The sequence below is a fragment of the Carassius auratus genome, chromosome 1 (genome assembly GCF_003368295.1).
Source record: "Carassius auratus strain Wakin chromosome 1, ASM336829v1, whole genome shotgun sequence".
Lineage (NCBI taxonomy): Eukaryota > Metazoa > Chordata > Actinopteri > Cypriniformes > Cyprinidae > Carassius > Carassius auratus.
The window spans coordinates 3179305-3185304 of NC_039243.1; positions in this window are offsets into that span (position 1 = coordinate 3179305).

The window sequence follows — 6000 nt, forward strand, 5'->3', positions numbered from 1 at the left end:
AAACTGTATGTGTTTGGCGTCCTGAACACCTGCAGCAACCAGGACGGCTTTCAGATCTAGTGAAGAACATCATCCACACAAAGCCAGCAGTACTGCAATCGACAATAACCAACAGGACATCGTTAGTGCTATTATGAATATTAATTATCTGTGCAATCAAATACTGTTCCAGCCAAAAGACAATCACTAACTGAATATCAATTTAATTAAATGAATGTGAGAGAACTAATCTAAAAAGTGAAAGAAGAAGTGAAACAAATGTCTTCGGCTTTGTTACATTATTCACCTGCATCCATGTGACTTCTGGTTATAAAAAAAAAACTCAAAGCTGTCAGGAAAGTGAAGTGATTTAACAAAGATATAAAAACTTCTCATTCTTTTTGGTCGGGTTCTCAAAACTTCTGTTTGTTACAAACCAGTAGGAATAAGAATAAACAGTGAACTATTTAATAATAGTCAAGATTATTATTATTTATTTTTTTTGTCAAAAAAATACATAATCATTTATCAGTGTTGTTAATTTGACTATTTATCATTATTTTAGCCAAATGTTTGCTTCATATATCCAGTTCAACATGTTTGGTTAAAGAGGGTTGTCTTTATCAATCAAATGAACAGTGCACATGCATATATTTTATATACTTGAATGGTTATGTCAATTAAACAAATGCACATCTCTGAATGACCATCATGTTTTTACATTCTTGAATCAAGCCATTTTAAGCTACTGATTAATTATTTAGAATCCATTTATTTCCTGTGCTTTCATACGTCAAATTCATGCACCACAACCCTGACAAAAAATATGTCACAGATTGTTTTAGTGAGTTATTTCCAGTAGTTGAGGAGGAAAATATGTGTGTGTGTAATTTGTGTACTTGTTTTTCTATTCTGGTGGGGACTTAAACCTTAAACATTAAATCCCACGAGAGGAGTCTGCTATGTGGACTATGGATATGGTCTGGGAGGCTGTGTAGATGTTACTGGGCTGGGAGGATATAATTATTTGGGAGGCATGGATTTTACTGGAGGCTTAAATGGTCTAGGAGGCTGTACAGACTTCTGGGGGGTCTGGGGGGCTTTGATTTCTCTGAAGGCTGCGGTGATGTTGGTTGCTTCGGTGACATGGGAGGCTTTGATTGTGGTTTTTGAATTAGTTCAAGCAGGTGAGTTTTGTTCAAAATTTGTTTGATTATCGTTGAAAAGTCTAATTTTTTATTTTATTTTTTTTTCATTTTGTTTCCTCTAATTTGGAAGTTTAATCAAGGTTAATTAAACATTTTAAATTAAAATTGTAATTAAAAATTAAAGCAAAATGTGTCAAACAAGCTTAGCTTTTAGTTAAATCTCAGTTAAGTACTCATATATCTTCAATTAAATTGGAATAAACATCATTGCATGTCATTACATTGATGATTTCAATGAGAAACCAATTTTCAGATAAAACAAAAAAAACTAAAAAAGTTATAAGTACATTTTAAGGATTTTTTAAGGTAATGTAATAAGGTAATGTAAGGATGTTAAAATATTTATACTTGACAACTTTTTTTTCAGTGCATTTGGAGTCATAACCAACATTTGTCTTAAGTGTATAATCTGTCTGAGTAAATGGATTTGGAGATGCTGCAGCACTCAGGACGGCTTTCAGATCCAGTGAAGAACATCATCCACACAAAGCCAAGAGCACTGCAATCAACAATAACCATCAGTACATCTTTAGTGCTATTGTGGATATTAAGGCAAGGCAAAAAAAAAATCGTAGAAAATGGTAATTCAAAGTGCTTTACATAAAAGAAAGTAAAATAATCATGAAGAAAAATAACAACAAAAATAAAACAAGCAATTTTAAAACTTTTAAAATGATTAAAACATTTAAAAACAGTAAGAAAATGATTTTACATAAAAAAATAAAATAAAATAAAACATTGAAAATATAATGCAATCAGTCCGGACATTGCACAGTGCTCATTCAATAAATGCACATCCAAAAAGATGCGTTTTGAGTCTAGATTTAAATGTGACTAGTGTTTTAGCACATCTGATCTCTTCTGGAAGCTGATTCCAACTGCGGGCGGCATAGTAACTAAAGGCAGACTCCCCTTGTTTTGTGTGAACTCTTGGTATTTCTAACTGACTTGATCCTAATGATTTGAGTGCTCTGTTAGGCTTATATTCAGTTAGCATATCTGCAATATATTTCGGTCCTAGGTCATTTAGTGACTTATATACGAGTAAAAGTATTTTAAAATCAATCCTAAATGTAACTGGAAGCCAGTGTAAGGACCTGAGGACTGGTGTGATATGCTCAGATTTTCTGGTTCTAGTCAAAATCCTGGCAGCAGCAGTCTGGATGAGCTGCAGCTGTCTAATGGTCTTTTTGGGAAGGCCAGTGAGGAGCCCATTACAATAGTCCACCCTGCTGGTGATAAAGGCATGAACAAGTTTCTCCAAGTCTTGACTGGAAACAAAACATCTAATTCTTGCAATGTTTTTTAAATGATAGTATGCTGATTTAGTTACTGCTTTGACATGTTGCTGCTATTATAGCGGGGACCCGACACGTATCACTGAGAGCTGCTATCAGTTGTTTTTGGTTTACCTTCAGCAGATAGAGGGTTTGGGCCCTGGCGTTGTGGCAGCGGTCGGAGAGCTCTCATAGGAACAGGGCCCACAGGCTTTGGTGGTTGGGGGGCCCGCCGTTTTTTTGTTGATATCTGCGGGCTAGCAACGAATGAGTGAGAGAGTTTAGTCCCAACATACATCAGTTCCTCCATTTTCTGTGAGAAGCACAGAAGAAGAGATGCTGGAGAGAGGGATAATGTGTCTGGTGAGATGGGCTGTGTCTCTGGTGTTTCCGGTGGCTGTGATGTGTTGTCCTGGCTTCCCTGGCTGTTCTCCAGAAAGTCGTACTTGGGTGGTGAATCTTGTAGCTGTTTTGATACATCACAGTCAGTCTAATTCTTGCGATGTTTTTTAAATGATAGTATGCTGATTTAGTTACTGCTTTGACATGGCTACTGAAACTAAGGTCTGTCTCCAGAATCACACCAAGATTCCTGACTTGATTGTTAGTTGTTTGACCCCTAGAGTCAAGGTATGCATTCACCTTGAACACTTCATCTTTGTTTCCAAATGCAATGACTTCAGTTTTTTCCTTGTTTAACTGAAGAAAGTTCTGGCACATCCAACTATTAATTTCATCAATGCATTGGCAGAGGGAGTCAATGGGGCTGTAGTCATTTGGAGATAAGGCTAGGTAAATCTGGGTATCATCAGCATAGCTGTGATAGGCAATTTGGTTCTTTCTCATTATTTGACTTAGTGGAAGCATATACAGGCTAAACAAGAGCGGTGCAAGAATTGACCCTTGCAGGACTCCGCCTCTATATATAATAGCCTCTCCCTTCTAAGTATGACCTGAACCATTTAAGTACCATCCCAGAAAGCCCGACCCAGTTTTCCAGTCTCTCTAGTAGTATGTTATGATCGACAGTGTCAAACGCAGCACTGAGATCTAGCAATACCAGCACCGATATTTTGCCAGAGACACAATTTAAGCGAATATCATTTATTTTCTTAATGAGTGCTGTGTCTGTGCTGTGATGCGGTCGGAAACCAGATTGAAAATTGTCCAGGTATCCATTTGAGTTTAAGTATTTGTTCAGCTGATTAAAAACTACCTTATAAAAAAACTACCTATAATTTTGCCTATAAAAGGAAAATTAGAAATTGGTCTAAAATTGCTCAAAATTGTATTATCAAGATTGGTCTTTTTCAGAAGGGGCTTTACAACTGCAGTTTGGAAATGTCCCAGAAAGAAGTGAGGCATTCACCACTTCTAAGAGATCTGCTTTTAAGCAGTCAAGCACACTTTTGAAAAAAGATGTGGGAAGTGTGTCAAGACAACAGGTTGATGATTTTAGTTGCTGCACTGTCTTCCAGAATTTAACTATCATTTTTTTCAAAAAATAGACATAGTATCTTTTTGATATTTTGGCCGAATCTGTCTGACCTCTGCATTACTTGAGGATGTGCTAATCGCCTTCCTGATATTTATGATCTTCTCAGAAAAGAAAGAAGCAAACTCATTGCATTTGTTGTCTGATAGCATATCAGTGGGAATCTGACTTGGGGGGTTTGTCAGTCTGTTAACAGTGGCAAAAAGAGTATGAGTGTTATTTAAGTTACTGTTTATAAGGTTTGAGAATAAGTTCTGTCTAGCTGTGGCTAGTTTCACATTAAAAGCATGAAGGATGTCTTTATAGATGCTATAGTGAATTTCAAGTTTTGTCTTCCTCCACATCCACTCTGCTTTTCTGCATTGTCTTTTCATAGTTAGAACTGCTGTTGATCTTCTCCAAACTAATTTATCTCTGTCTGTTTTCTTACTGACTATTATTGGTGCAATATCATCAATAACATTCTTAACTTTTGAGTTGAAGGAATCAATGAGAATATCAACAGTCTGCAGAAATTCTTGGTGTTAAAGATATAGCCTCCATAAATAGTACACTTGTGTTCTCGTTTATGCATCTCCTTCTGACAGAGCCAGATCTAGATTCAGTGGTAGCAGAGATCAATATATCAAAGAAAAAGTGATCAGATAGTGCTACGTCCTTAATAACAATGAATGAAATGTTTAGACCCCTACTGATGATTAGATCCAGAGTGTGTCCACCTTTGTCCATGCACATGCTGAATCAGGTCAAAAGTGTTTAGAACCGTTATCATTTCTTTTGTAGTTTTGTTTTCTGCATTGTCTATGTGAATATTAAAATCCCTTGCAATTGCAAAACAAGAAATTATTGATAACATTTCTGTGACCTCTTCAACAAAGGCTGGAGAGTATTTTGGAGGTCTGTAAATAATAATAAACAGAATGCGTGGAGCACCTTTCAGCACAATCCCTAGATATTCAAAGGACAAGTACTGACCAAATGACACTTGCTTGCATTAATAGACATCTTTAAATAGAGCAGCTACACCCCCACCTCTCCCAACAGTCCTGCAGACACTCATGTAAGTGAAGTTAGGAGGGGCTGCTTCATTAAGGATTGTTGCACTGCAGCTGTCTTCAAGCCATGTTTCGTTTAGAAACATTAAATCCAGATTGTTTGTGGTTATAAAGTCAATGATTAGAAATGATTTATTTTTTAGTGAGCGAATGTTTAAAAGTGCTAACTTGATGGCAGTGCTTGGTGTCTTTACATCAATCTTAGTTTGATGCATAATAGGCCGCAGATTAGATGAGTTTGCCCTTCGGCTTGAGAAGGCCTAAGACTTTCTATCACGTGATAAAACTGAAATAGAGAAAGCTACAGGCACACTGGGTTTCCGCTTGTTCAGTAGGCATTTGTGAATGTTGCTGCTATTATAGCGGAGACCCGACACGTATCACTGAGAGCTGCTATCAGTTGTTTTTGGTTCACCTTCAGCAGATAGAGGGTTTGGACTGAGGCGTTGTGGCAGCGGGCGGAGAGCTCTCATAGGAACAGGGCCCACAGGCTTTGGTGGTTGGGGGGCCCGCCGTTTTTTTGCTGTTGTTGATATCTGTGGGCTAGCAGCGAATGAGTGGGAGAGTTTAGTCCCAGCATACACCAATTCCTCCATTTTCTGTGAGAAGCACAGAAGAAGAGATGCTGGAGAGAGGGATAATATGTCTGGTGAGATGGGCTGTGTCTCTGGTGTTTCCGGTGGCTGTGATGTGTTGTCCTGGCTTCCCTGGCTGTTTTCCAGAAAGTCGTACTTGGGTGGTGAATCTTGTAGCTGTTTTGATACATCACAGTCAGTCTGTGAGGATAGTGTCCATGAGCAGTGATTGTTTTGGCTGTGTGGTGTTATCAGTGTCCTTGCGGGATATGTCAACCACATGATGACTCAGACCCAGTGTGTGTGTGCTGAATGGATTGACACACTCTGCTGTAGGATGACGAAGGGAGAAGTAGATATTGTCCTTAAACACTCTTGCACCAAGTTTGTTTGGGTGGAGGCCATCCGGTT